General features: G+C 43.3%; 1 pseudogene; it reads right to left on the reverse strand.

Annotated features, from left to right (window-relative positions):
- Positions 1-850: 850 nt before the first annotated feature.
- The window catches only part of LOC121301739, a 38,214-nt pseudogene continuing 24,977 nt past the window's right edge, over positions 851-14,087 (reverse strand).

Consider the following 14,087-nt stretch of genomic DNA (forward strand, 5'->3'; position numbering starts at 1 on the left):
CAACAAGGAAACATATGTATTCCATGAATTATTCCATGAATTACTATTTATATATATATAATCTTTATTTGTAAATCTAGTGTACATATACAGGGGAACGGTCCATGCTGTATGTGCAACATTCAGCACACTTTGGGGGGTGAGATCGGGCTGTGCTAGTGAATCTAGTAGCTTGTGGGTCCCGCTGCTCTTAGCAGTAAATAGGAAGGCTCAGAAGGCTAAGTGAAAAACATTGGTGGATTGGAAATACAATCAAAGTGCTGTACAGCAGCCCAGCCTCCCCCACAGGGTGGTGTCCTTTCTGCCTGTACGCTATCATCTGCCTGCTTCTTACTATATAATGGAGTTCATGCCTCTGTTTTTATGAGATTGTTTTACAGCACAGCGATTCCCCATAAAGAAGTTAGAGGACTGTGGAGCTCGCTGTCCGTTGCTTGGTTACTGTGAGGAGATGTTCATACAGGGGTGTGCACAAACTGGTGCCTTTAAGAAGCATTTGAAATCGGCAGGTATTCAATCCATGTTTCTGCACACCCCTAATGAAGTTTACTCAGACTGCAATATTAGCTGGTGTACAGAGTTCAATATGCTTTCCTTCAACCCTTTCTAATTAAAAAAAAATGCTGCCTTACCCATTAACTTTACTTACTTAACGGTAGACTAAAAATGTGTCTAAAGTCATCATTTCACCATGAAAAAAAGAATCTGATAAGGAGAAAGGGTCACAATTGGCATCTGGAAACAAACAAAGAAAAGAAAAAAAGCACATACATATATATATATATATATATATATATATATATATATATATATATACTATATATATTATAATATATTTATATAGGAGAAAGGGGACTGATACAGTTAAAAGTGGGAAGCTTTCTATACATATAAATATATTTATATATGTTATTTGTTTCTTGTATTATTTAACAAGATTTAACCTGATGAGATTTCCAGGAGGTTCTTGTATATTTAGGAAGTTTCCATAGTGAACCTATGACAGCCTAGAGAGAGAGAGAGAGAGAGAGAGAGAGAGAGAGAGGCTGTTATATCGTTAGACCTGGTGATGCCACTGCAGTGTGCAGCGTTGTGAATGGAGTCCTGGGTGGGGTAGTATAGAGCGAGTGGTTCCCTCTATGCCACAGAACAGCACAGGTGTATGCATGCTTTATCTAGACAGATGCAAGGTGTGTCTGTTAGTATGTTAGCGCTTTCCTAATGCTTCGCTATGTCTCCTTTCTTCAGGATGATCTGCCGTTGCCACGGCGCCAGTTTTGTCTCGTCGTACCCGAGGGTTCGGATTTTTTCCAGCTGCTCCTTCTCCGCTTCATCTTTCTCCTTCTTTGTCCTCTCTTCCTCTTGTCTGGAGTGGGGAGGTAAAGAGAAGCTAGTTTAAAATCACTGTAGTTTTATACATTTTAAAGCTGCCATAATAATTATACAGGGCCTTCACGGATTCGGGTCACCCTGTCTCCAAGAGCTACTAACTCTGTACATCCCTATTCGTTTCCTGAGATCGGAAAATGAACTTTTAGTTGTTCTAAAAAAAAAAAAAAAAAAAAAACACCATCTCAGATCAGCTGGAGCCAGAGTTTGTTTGTTTTTGTGCTGTTGTGCGCCTCGTTTGTGGAACTCTATCCTGGCTGACATTAGGCAGGTTGAAACACTGGATTCTTTATAGTCTAAACTGAAAACTCTCTTGTTTTTTCTTTTTTGTACAGCACTCTGGGATGCCATGGTGTGGAGGGCTGCTTCGCTCATTAGCTTGGTTTAGCAAAGCTCATGGGAAGGCATTATGTAAAGAACGGCAATGCTTACCTTTTTTGCTCCCTGCGCAGCGCAGAGTGGAAATTTAAAAAAAAAAAAAAAAAAAAAAAAAAAAAAAAAAAAAAAAAGCAAAAAAAGTAAGAGAATTAGAACGTGCATTTCATTATGAAACAGAAAGAATAAATACAGACATAAAAGAGACAGAAATAACAAAGGAAAGAAAGAAAACAAATAAAACCAAATGAAAGAAACAGAGGAGAGCGAGAAAGAGAGGCAAAGAGAAAGAGAGAAAGAATGATGTTTTTATTTATTTATTTCTTTCTTTGATTTTGCAAAGTGATTTATTACGTCAAGGAAGAACCCTAACTCACTTTTCGTCTTCCAGTTTCTTCTTCATTATTTCTCTCCTCCAGGCAGGCATAGCAGCTAAGCGGGCTTCCTCCTCTTTCTCCTTGAATAAAAGCAAAACGCAGCTAAATGCATGAGCCCTCAAGGCAGCTGCTTTCTATTGCAATGACTGAACAGAGGCAGATCTGAAGCACACTGCCATTTAACTACATTAACCCTGCTGCTGTTTTATTTACATCTCGGGTACAACCCTTGCAAAGTTCCTCACAGTAAAAGCATGCCACAGTGTAACAAAGCCTTGTGAAAGCATGGTCAAGCATAGATCAGCATTATTATACAGCATAATAAAGCTTATTAATAAACATGGCAAACCATGGTAAGGTAGATGTATAGTATAAACATGGGAAAAGCACGATTTACCATGGTAAACTTCTGTAAAGAGGGGGGTAAGAGAAAAAAACAGGGTTATACATTTTAGAACGGCTGTGTTAAAGTCGGCCGCTGTTTAGAAGAGAAATCAGACTTGTATCTGAATGATGGGAGAAAAGAAAAAAACTGCTCAGAAATGTTTACATAAAGCAGCACTTTTTAAAAAACAGCTGGCCATGGGGTTTTCCTCTACAGTGTAAAAACACTGTCTGTCTTTTGTTTACTGAAGGGTTATGAAAATTGTTTATTGTGTTCTGCAAATGGGCGTCACTTTGCTGCACCATCCGACACACTTAAGAGGCTGTCACAGAACGGTAACCTACAAATAAGCTGATGATTCATAAGCAAGCGTAATAAACAACTGAAGACGCCCGGCAGTCCTAAGTGCCTGCTATTCTGTTCCAAGGTTACAAAAAAGCCGTCTCAGCTTGCAAGCAGAGCCTCTGCAGCCTATTCAATTGTAATCTGAAGCCAGTGGCGACAGAGGTATCCAACATTGTTCATCTTTCACCCGATATAGTGGAGGATCGCTCTCGGATTCCTGACATGAAGGATTTTCACTGGCAGAAACCCCTACCTCTCCGTAAGACGATCTGCACATTTAATTATTCGTTATTCCCTTGGGAATTATAGAACGCAAAAAAAAAAAGGAATTGAAGAGAATGAGTTGAAGTGAATGACAGCAGAGCGAGGAAAGCGAGTCGCGGAGGATTTGTGTTGCAAATTAAGTTGAGTGGACTTTCTAGTTTTACATGGTTAGACACGGGTTGCCAGATGATAGGGTGGGCACCTTATCTGCTGTTAATTTGCACTGTGCAGTCTTGAGTGCTTGCTGTCAAACTCCAGGTTTATGAGCTTTGAAGGTTCAATGAGTGACAACAAGGCGAGAGAGAAATTATACAGCTAAAGTGTCCCAGACTGAAACGAAATACTGATCTCAGCTATTTTCCTGTTTGGTAGATAGGACTATCAAGCAGGGTCAATACCCAGAACTTAGAAATGCACTCCGACGAAGCTTGAGAGTTTTTCACTCATGAGTTGTAACGCTATCCATACTGGTATTTATATGAATATTAATACTGATAATATGATGAAATCTGTATTAAAAACTGCACCAGCTCTGCAAAAAACTAAAGGCGGCTGGCATAGACTTAACTAAGATAACTTAGCTGTGTATGGTTAGCCCGCTGGGGCAGGGAGGAACATGTGTATGTGTGTGAAGTCTCTGAGGCACTGCACTGGAAGAGAGTGAAGCGAGTTCCAGGGAAGGATCTACTTTGCTGCTATGAGGCTGTGAATGCACACAGTTTCTATCAAGCAGCAGCTCCGTCCACTGGTGTAACCCTGTAACCCTGTAAGCCCGGGGAAGCACTATCAGAGGTGACACTAAGAGGGTTAACACGATAGAGAAGGGACTCATTACACCATCCATGAGATGCACAGTGACATCACTCTGTCCTAGGCCAGCTACTGAAGGTGTTAGCAGGCTGACGCAGACGCAGGCTCTCCTCTAGTATTGAAAGTGTCACATGTACAGGGCAGGAACCCAAACAGCTGCAGGAGTCAATCCAGCAAAAACTAAGCAAAAAAAAAAAAAAAAAAAGAACAAAAAAAGTATTATTGCAGAAACTGGGACACCCTACCTCTGTTTCTAATTTTACATACCGATAAGAACTTCACACAGATTTTCACCAGCAATTCAGAATTTACTTTGCTGTGAGATTTGAAGCCACGCTGATTTGCATCCTTTATTTTCTAGTTTGCATTTTCTTGCAGAAAACTGAACTGAGGCAGGGTGCTTTGACTGCCCTGAACTCTGATTCCTGCTTAGTCACAATAAGGTTCACTACGGGCAGGTTTGAAACAGTGTTGGTGTGCTCTGGGCTTGTGCAGATCACTTAACGTGTGTTCAGGGAAAGTCTACATTCGCAAGACTGTTCAAGACCAGTTTGACTTGCGTAAAGTATATTACTGACAGGTAGTAAAATTACTTCGAAGCTGGTATAACGTTTTCTGCGTTCTTGAAGTCTACCACAATTTAACTGCTTGTATACAGTAACGTTTCTAAGAGGACGAGAACAACTGAATGGAAAATCAATCACAAATGAAATAAATGAATGAGAAAAATAAAACCAGAATGTTGAGGCAGGTTTTTATTATAAGAATGACTTGCAAACAGGATACTGCATACACACGATCAGCACGCTTGTACCAGAGTTTCCAGCTTTATAAACCACATGAAAACGATAGAACACAACCCAACGAATTGCCATGCTGACGATAAAAGAAATCATCCAAACCATCAGACCAGAACACGTTTGAAATACAAACCGGGAAAAATCCAAACACAAAACCAAAACCTCAAGCAGCAATATATTAACATGCACCATTTCATTCTCTATCCCAATACAGTCATGGTGAATTCATGATCTAATCTAAACATTACAGAGCGAGAGGAAAACACGCATGCATAGAAATCACAAAGCCTCGCACACAGGAACTCAATGTACTCAATCATGCTGGAGATGCTGGGACTGGAAACTGGTTCCTCCGAGTCTCATAATAAATTCAACTCATTAGCTTTGTTTGCTGCCAACCCATCGTCACTTCTCGGGGGAACACACTTGCACTGGTTTGGTGAACCAGGATTACCAGACTCCCCACCCCAACTTAAACACTGTTTAATGCATAGCCCAGCTACCTCTCTTATTAACAAGGCAATCAATCAGAATAAAACAGTTATCACACTTTCAGACTTGCTGTTTCACTAGTTAAATCAATATTATTGAATCTATACAACACTTGTGTTGACGTACTGATGACCACACCACACGTTCACATTTGTAACTGCAATCCTCTTCCACTGCATTGAAATTGTGTTGTTCTGCTTTATTTAGAGGTACATGCATGACAAATGTTTTCTTTTCTGTTTTGCTGTTATTCGGAATCCATAAATATTTATAATAGTAACCAGATCATAGGTTCATTAAAATAAAAACCTCTTTTGTAACGTTTGCTTGACTTGGTGTCTTCGCTGATTTTTTAATTTTTTTAATTGTATGGTAATGCAATAAAATTGGATGGTTTTATAAATGCATTACAGTGTGGGTCAATGAACGAGTAACCTGGGGAACTCCTGACAAAGTCTGCACCTGGTCCGGGAAGACAGTCCCCTGTTCCCCTGCTGTTGGATTAGGTACTGTATTTCATATACTGATAGTGTCACAATATGGCCAGAATTAGTTAACTCCATTATACTTCCATGTTAAACTAAATTCTGTGATTTTACTAAGGTATCCAAGCAGCATGTTGCTGTAGCTCATTTTTAGTTTTTTTTTCCCCCGCATGAGACAACCCCCCCCCCCCCCCTTAGAAGATCAAATGTCAAAGAGTTCGGCTTCCTTTTCCTTCCAAAAGGAGAAGCTGCGGTCTATGTATCGACAGATCTCCTCATTGCTGAACTCTCCCAGTTCGGAGATGAGCTGGACGGAGTCCTTTCTGGTTGTAGGAACAGGTTGGTTGAGCTCCTCCACTGCGTACTCAACACTTGGGGAGCCGAGGATCGACTCCGGTTGAGACAGTATGTCAGGGATGGTTTCCTCGGGCTCCTGGACGGGGCGTGTCTTGTCTGCACTGGCCTCCACCGAGTCCACCGAGTCCACCTGCGCGGTTTCCACGAAGAACCTCTGCTTGATGTCCTCGAACCCATCTGTCCAGTCCCGCTTCCCGGACTCAATCTCCTCCATCACCTCCTGGTGAAATTCACGGATTAGCTCCCAGCTGTGGCTGCCCAGCCGGTCGAACATCTCGTAGCACAGCAGGTGGCGGAACTTGCGTTCAGAGTGGGACATGCTCATCTCCAGCAGCTGGAAGTAACCCAGCATGAAGAGGTCCAGGGTCAAGTTGTTGTAGTTCACAGGGGCTCCGTTTATGTGCGGGAGGAAGTGCTCGGGCCAGTAGATCATCTGCGCCCTGCTCAGACGTCTTATCTGCCGCGTGGGGACCTGGCTGATGATGGTCCTCCAGTGGCCAATGAGTTTCCCGACCACTTGCCTCTGCTTCATGAAGCAGATGAGCCTGTCATCCTCGCTGGTTGCATGTTCATACTCACTGGGGTCTTCAAAATCTCTGCCCCCAGCAGCAGAGATGCTGCTTCTTCTTCTATACTGCTTGCGTCTGAAGGACTCTGTGAAGGTCCACTTGCGCCAGTGCTCAAGGAACAAGAACACAATCCTCTCCTTCCTCATGTCTATATATTTCTGGACGTAACTCAGATCAGTCTGGACCTGAAGACTGCGAGTCAAGTGATCTGGGCTGAACAGGGCATCTTGATCCATGATTAAATTTTGATTGTACTGATCCATCTCTGCTTGACATATGTTTTCGGATCCCCCGTAGGTAAGCTTCATGTTCGGCATGTCGTTTGACCAGTGCAGCTCTCCGCTGTCATAGACGTAGTCCTCTTCCAAGATGGGTTCTGATCTGTAACTAAACTCGCTGCCCACCGGCAGTGACCGCTTGCGTTTGTAGACCCTGCTTGGTTTGCTGTCCTCCTCCCTCGATTGGCTTTGCATCTCATAGTTTGCTTTCAGGTTTTTAACCGACACACCACACTGCTTGATCTCCTTCTCCACCTCCTCCCTGGTAGAAAATGACTGAGATCTCCCGATATGGACTGAAGCTGCCACTGCTTCTGCTGCTTGAGGAGACCGAGGAGGGCTTTGTGCTGAGCTCCTGTGGTATTCAGGGAGGGCCGGTGGCATCATGCCCAAAATGTCTATCTCCTTGCCCCCCAGGGTTGCCAGGAGAACAGCCATGCTTTTCAGGAGAGTGGAGATCTTGCTGCACCAGGCTGGGAGGTCCTCTGCCTGCCCCTGAACCTGCTTGGGGTTCACAGTAAAATGCTCGTGAGACAACGCCACCGATACGGGCAGGAGCTGCTGCAGCTCTCGCTCCAGCTGGTTTAGTTCCTTCTCCACCCTCTGGACCTTGTGCATCACTTGCAGGTTCTCGACCTGCCTCTCTATGCGGATGAGGTCGGCCTCTGTCATGAGCTCTCCAAACGGCCCGAGGATAGCGTTGTGTGTATGGGAGTACCGCCAACCCTCAGGCTGATAGTACCCGGTGTTGGCGAACTGTATCAGGGGAAAAAAAAAAAAGAAGAGAGGGATGGGGTTTCCCTCAATATGCTGATTTATGCTTTTTTTCTTCTTCACACATTTGCTTTACATGGATTTAGTGGTGTAATGGCATTGACCTGGAAAGACTGCAGGTTCTTGATGGAAGTTGAAGGGAAGGAAGGGTTGGAAGTCAGTGACAGTCAGTGGGATGAGTGCAGATGCACTGAAAAGAATCAGCCGTACATGCCAATACTACCTACAGGGTCAGTAAGATGGTGGGTCCTCTTTTCTTTCTAATAGAGCCTTTTCAATGCCTGATCTAAACAGTTAAAATGAAGGCACTGTAACTCAACCCCTTTGAGAAGTGCTGAGGCTTGTTCTGAGAACCCTGACATAGAAACGCCATATAAAAGGAGCAGTCAAGACACAAGAGCCATAGAGCAGTCAAAAGAGCAAGAGGAAGACTCTGGAAGGAGAAGAATGCGTATACCTGCAGCCATTCATCGGCTGACCAGTGTGCGTGAGCCCAGCATCACACCACTGAACCAACATGTAATCATTTAGAGCTGCAGTATGCCATCGCCAAGTTCTCAGTTACAAAGAGGATGCAAATATCCATTCGGTCACTGGACACCAATCTACCTTCCCAGGCTTGAGCATTTTTCTGGTTCTCTTTCCCGTATACACATATAGAATATACAGCAGACCACTGCAATGGTTTCATTGAGCCATCTGACATGTCTTTGTACCAGACAAGATGTTATTAGGTACCCTATATCACTGATCTCATGACTGTGTTATTAGGTACCCTATATCACTCACCTCATGACTGTGTTATTAGGTACCCTATATCACTCACCTCATGACTGTGTTATTAGGTACCCTATATCACTCACCTCATGACTGTGTTATTAGGTACCCTATATCACTCATCTCATGACTGTGTTATTAGGTACCCTATATCACTCATCTCATGACTGTGTTATTAGGTACCCTATATCACTCATCTCATGACTGTGTTATTAGGTACCCTATATCACTCATCTCATCGTTGTGTTATTAGGTACCCTATATCACTCATCTCATCGTTGTGTTATTAGGTACCCTATATCACTCATCTCATGGCTGTGTTATTAGGTTTTATGAAGCAACCTTGGAATAGATGCTGCAACTTTAAAGTATCAATTTTTTTCACTCAGACAAACCACTCCAAAAAAATGTCACACAGACCATGCAGAGAAGACAGAACAAAAAACCCTTTTGAGCTCCAAAGAGACACTCCTGTACTTTGCCGCACTGCAGTGCCTGCATACGTCACACCCTTAATAGGCCATGTTTACGCCATGAAAACCAATCAATCCATCAAACACAATGCTTGGAAACTGGTTTCTGCACATAGAGAGCTGCTAATGGGCCAATTCACCGGGAATTACAAACACAATTAAATGTGAGAATTGCAATCCAATTCATTTTGTAGTTTGTAAAACAACAAACTGCAGCAGATTAGCAAATATATATATATATATATATATATATATATATATATATATATATATATATATATATATATATATATATATATATATATATATACGGATAGATATTTTATATATATGATATTTAATACACAGTAGCAGCTGTTGGTACTTGATGGTGAAGGAGGGATTACAAAGCAAACAGGCACACCTATAGACTGCAGACGGCAGGCAGCACACAGCACAGGGCTAATTCAAACACAGGGGCAGGGCTGTGACTCCTTAAGCTGAACTACATAAACTCTGGATGAACTATCACTTTGCATGTCAGTTCAGAAATGCATGACTAAGAGAAAGTTATTACGCAAAGGGGTATAGGCTGTGCGACTCCAAAATATTATTATTGATTCCTAAAACAGATCCTGCACTGGATTTATAACTAAGCATGTCTGGAATTCATTCTCCTTCCAATGGGATTTTCCCATTGCATGTATGTTTCAGCATGCATCTTCCCCTTTGAGTTTTACATATAAAATATGTAGATATCTGAATAGTCAAAGCTTTAACACAAAGCAACAGACTTGGAGTTAGCAATGTCTTTTTAGATCCTCTTTTCTACCATCTAGTAAACTGCAAAACTGCAACCAGGTCATCTCACGCAATGCAGGAAGCAATCCCCCAGTCCCCACTGGCTCCTGGGTCCAAACATTCTGGCTCTGAAAGAATGCACAGCGGGCAATACAAAAAACACACACTGGTCCGTGCACAGTATGAGCCTTGAGCATTGCTGGAATGAACTGTGTCATTTTACTTAAAAAAATAAATAAGCAACGCAAAATGTTTACTGGAGCAAAAGCTCTGTGAATACGTCTCTTTGATGAGGCTCGTGTCTCGTTTCCTGCTATAGCTGGAGACCCAGAAACCAGAGGGACCCCGCCACACCCCCTCCCCTGCACCCCTCCTGGCTTTCTCTCTCTGCTCTGCGTCTCCTACCTTTCGCCTGCTCTCGTCCTCCTCCTGGATCTTGAGCTGCAGCTTGCGCACCATCACCTGTCGCTTCCACTCGGGGATCGGCATGCCGCCCTCGTCGTGGGTGGGCACCAGGGTCTCCAAGTCTGCCAGGCTCATCTGGCTGGGCGGCTTGGAGTCTGCATTCCCATTCACCACCACGGGGGAGGGCTGCTGCTCCGCTGTCAGGGCTGCTGCCAGGGACTTGGGGCTCTGCCTATCACTGGGGGGAGCTGTGGGAGTGGCGGTGGGCTCTGTGGGGGTGGTGGGGGTCGCTGTGGGGCTTGTGGATGAGAGCTGGGCAGTAGGGGCTACTGGGTTTACTGGGACTGTTGAGGTCGGGGCTGGAGATGCAGGGACCTCTGCCTGCAAAAGAGAGAAGAGAAAGCAGATTTAATACAGCAAATGCACTGTAATCTAGGTTACTGATTCAAACATTTCCTGGAGCACCTGGACTAGGTTACAGAGACAGGAAGGAAAACCCTGGAATGACTACAAGGAATCAAGGGTCATCCAATGAAAAGTCTTGTTGTCCCTGGGACTGTGAACTGGGTTATTTACCAACGTTAAAAGTAGGTCTGAAATTAATTTTGTTTCAAAATTGTTTGAGTGTGGGGGCCACAGCGAGGGAAGGGTTGAAACAAAAGATGAAAACATAAAGCTCCCACTTGTTCTCTTTCACAGAGCGCTAATTCTAGCTTTTTAGGTTAAAAACCATGTGAGCCAGACATGAACGCCACTGAGAGGTACAAATAACCCCTTTCAGCAGCCCTTTAACTGGCTTGCCAAAAAACCTATTAATTGCTTATTAATGAGCAGAGCAGCGATAGGATTTTCCAGCCAGCAGTGCTGCTGTGTAAGTAGCGACAATGCCACACAGACTTGGTGCTATGGGAAGCAATAGCAAACTGGGGCATGCCTGAAAAACTTTGCACTCTACTGTAGGGTTTAAATATTCATCGCTATAAAAAAAAGCCTTCATCTATTATCATAGTTATTGATCAGCAGGCTGTTCTATAAATGGACGAAGAAGGAAGGAGAAATAAAAGAGTAGCCGTTCACAGCCACGGATCCTGAAGCTCAAGCAGAAAACCAAACAGTCAGTGTGATGTGTGCTTGTTTTTAGTACTGTAGCTCTAGATAAGCCTTGGAGGATTAAACCAAAGCCTTATGCAATAGGCAAGACAGTTTCATCATTCCACTGTACCATATGAGCCTGAGTGCAAACGCATGGGTGAACACACTGACGCCCAACTGCTACACGTGCATCACTAGCTAATGAGTCCCCAGTAACGACGTATCTTTATAAATGTTTATAAATGCCGATGCTTTAACCACATTGCAACAGCCTTGATCTTCAGACCATTCGGTCACAAGTCAGCTGTGAACTGCATGCACACTGCATTCAGCCTGGTCTATCTCCCTCTTGCAAGTCTGCACGTGTGCATCTCTTCACCACCAAAGTTAAACAGGAAATAACCACGCTTTATGAACGCAGCTCTGCTGTTGAAGTGGTTGACTAAAAGTGTTCCGAAATGTAAAAGAAGTTTACGGAGACAGACCTGCCCAACACCTTATATTCTGCTATATCGGTGTAACTGAACGTGTTATGATCGAGCGTGTGCAATGGGAACCTACGCTGGGACCAGTCTGCCCGCTGCCGGTGCTGTAGACAGTGGTGTACCCTTTAGTCTGGGGGGTTGGCTTCAAATTCTTCCCAGCTTTGATCTCCGCCAGCAGATCTGAGTTATCACCCGTCGGAGACATCATATTGAACGACTTTGTACCTAAAAGAAGAAAAGCTCAGTGAAAACCAACAACACTTCCATGCTGTTCTGTACGTCTGCAGTGCTATATTATACAAGACCTGGAAATCGGAATCTCTTTCTGCTCAAATCCTGTTTCAACACTGAAGCACTGCAGCTGATAGAGTTGAATTTCTTTGCATCGATTTTAAGTTTAAAAAGCTCTACTCTGGGCCAGTAGAATCTCAACAGACACTGTCGTTAATAACTGGGAATCGAGTTCGCAGCAATTCTAATTTTCCACTCTTTCTTTATAATGGGAATATGAATACAGTTGACCTTTTCCAAGAGCATAGGTCAACCCTTCCTCGTTTGCAGTCACAGCAGTGCAATACAGAGCTGAAGAAGTAGGACGCAGAAACAAAAAGAAAACAAAAAAATAAAATACCAGAACACCACAAGTAAAAGACGCAGCTCCTTTTAAAAATTCTAATTCAAAGCTATCTGTGTCTATTGCCAGATCACGAAAACCAATCAAACCACTTCAGGGCTGTGAAGCAAGTGTAATCACAGGACAGGTCAACAATATAGCAATAACCAGGTACTGTGTTATTCACAGAGACCTTAATACCTTTTACCAGAAAAGATAAAAAAAAAAAAAAAACACAAAACATAATTACTTTACCTGTCTTTAAACTGGCTTTAAAAATCTCTTCCGAATCCAAGCAACAACAAGAACTGTTATCCCTCTTTTATGCCTACTTGGGTTACAGAAATTCAAGAGAGCGAATATGCTGGACAAAGGCTGGGCTAACAACTCTCTCTCTCTCACTAGGAGAATACAGTGCTACTAGGAGGCCACCAAGGCCCGAGGGATCTAAAGGAATCGGCTCTAATGAGTAACGACGTGGATTGGCAGCCAAACTGGGAAGGAATTACGCCCCCAACCCACCCACCAGAAACCAAACTGTACAGCGTTCGTTCACATGGAGGATTAGTGACAAGCATCTGAACACAACAACAAGACACAATGAACTCTGACTAATGACTCCCGGTCTCAGACACTCCCGCAGACCACAACCTCTCTTTAAGTTTCAATGTTTTATACTGGATGCTGTATGTATGCCGGAACTCAAAAACCTTGGAATTGCTTTATACTTCAATGCATACACCTTGTTATCGCTTGCTGTTTTTTATATGCACTGGATCCAGATTATCTCCATTTTCCATACATACAGTTCAGCATAGGGTAAATTAACAAGCTAAACTCTCTTTTGAAACTCTCTTTGAGAACTGCACGACTGCATTATCCAGGCACACTGAAATTTAAATCCAAGGTAAACAACAACCACTTAAAGTTTATTTGATTGGTTAACAGACCACTGTCCTGTATAAACATTATACCTCAAACAAAGAGATGAATAAGCATCATCAAAACCCACATGCACCCAGATCAACCTATGAATGAAAGTCACACACCTCGATCGAACCTATTAATTCACCTGAGCACAGGGGGCCTGGAGCGCTCCCAATACAGATCCAGTACCGCCTCACAGCCAGCTGCAAACTGACTGTCTGAACTCACAGAGTGCAACCAGACTCTTCCACAAGGAGTCTCCTCTACAAAGTGGGACAATGACACAGACACCAAAAGGAATGCACATGTTACAGGACGGCGGCTGGGCGCGAATCCGCCAACCCCACGCGTCGCAAGCAAGCGTCTTAACCGCCATGCAAAACAGCCGGGCCCGTCTGCATTTCATGCTTTTAGAGCTTTTCATTTCATCTCAGAACCGAATCCGTAACGGCAGTGTATCACACCACACTGCCCGTTACACAGCACCTGGCAAATAACGCCACGCTCAACAGAGCTGAACACTCCTCGATAAAACCAAAACTACATTGAGAATAATAGCTCAGCTAGACAAAAGATCTGGTTGAGTGATTGAGGAAACCTCGGCTAACTAACTCAGTATGTTAAATGAAGGTTCAGCAGTGACACAGCCCACTCGTTCATATTATATACACTGTATAGCTGGCTCTGTGGAGCTGTTCAACGATAGCACAGGGTTCTGGATGACATCACGAATAGACGGGAGGTTGAATTAGCATTAGACATTTGGAACATTGCAATATTAGGAAATCATATGGGGCAGTTAACCTGGGAAACCATGTGTCAGTATATAATAATA

This window comes from Polyodon spathula, chromosome 28 (assembly GCF_017654505.1).
Source record: "Polyodon spathula isolate WHYD16114869_AA chromosome 28, ASM1765450v1, whole genome shotgun sequence".
Classification (NCBI taxonomy): domain Eukaryota; kingdom Metazoa; phylum Chordata; class Actinopteri; order Acipenseriformes; family Polyodontidae; genus Polyodon; species Polyodon spathula.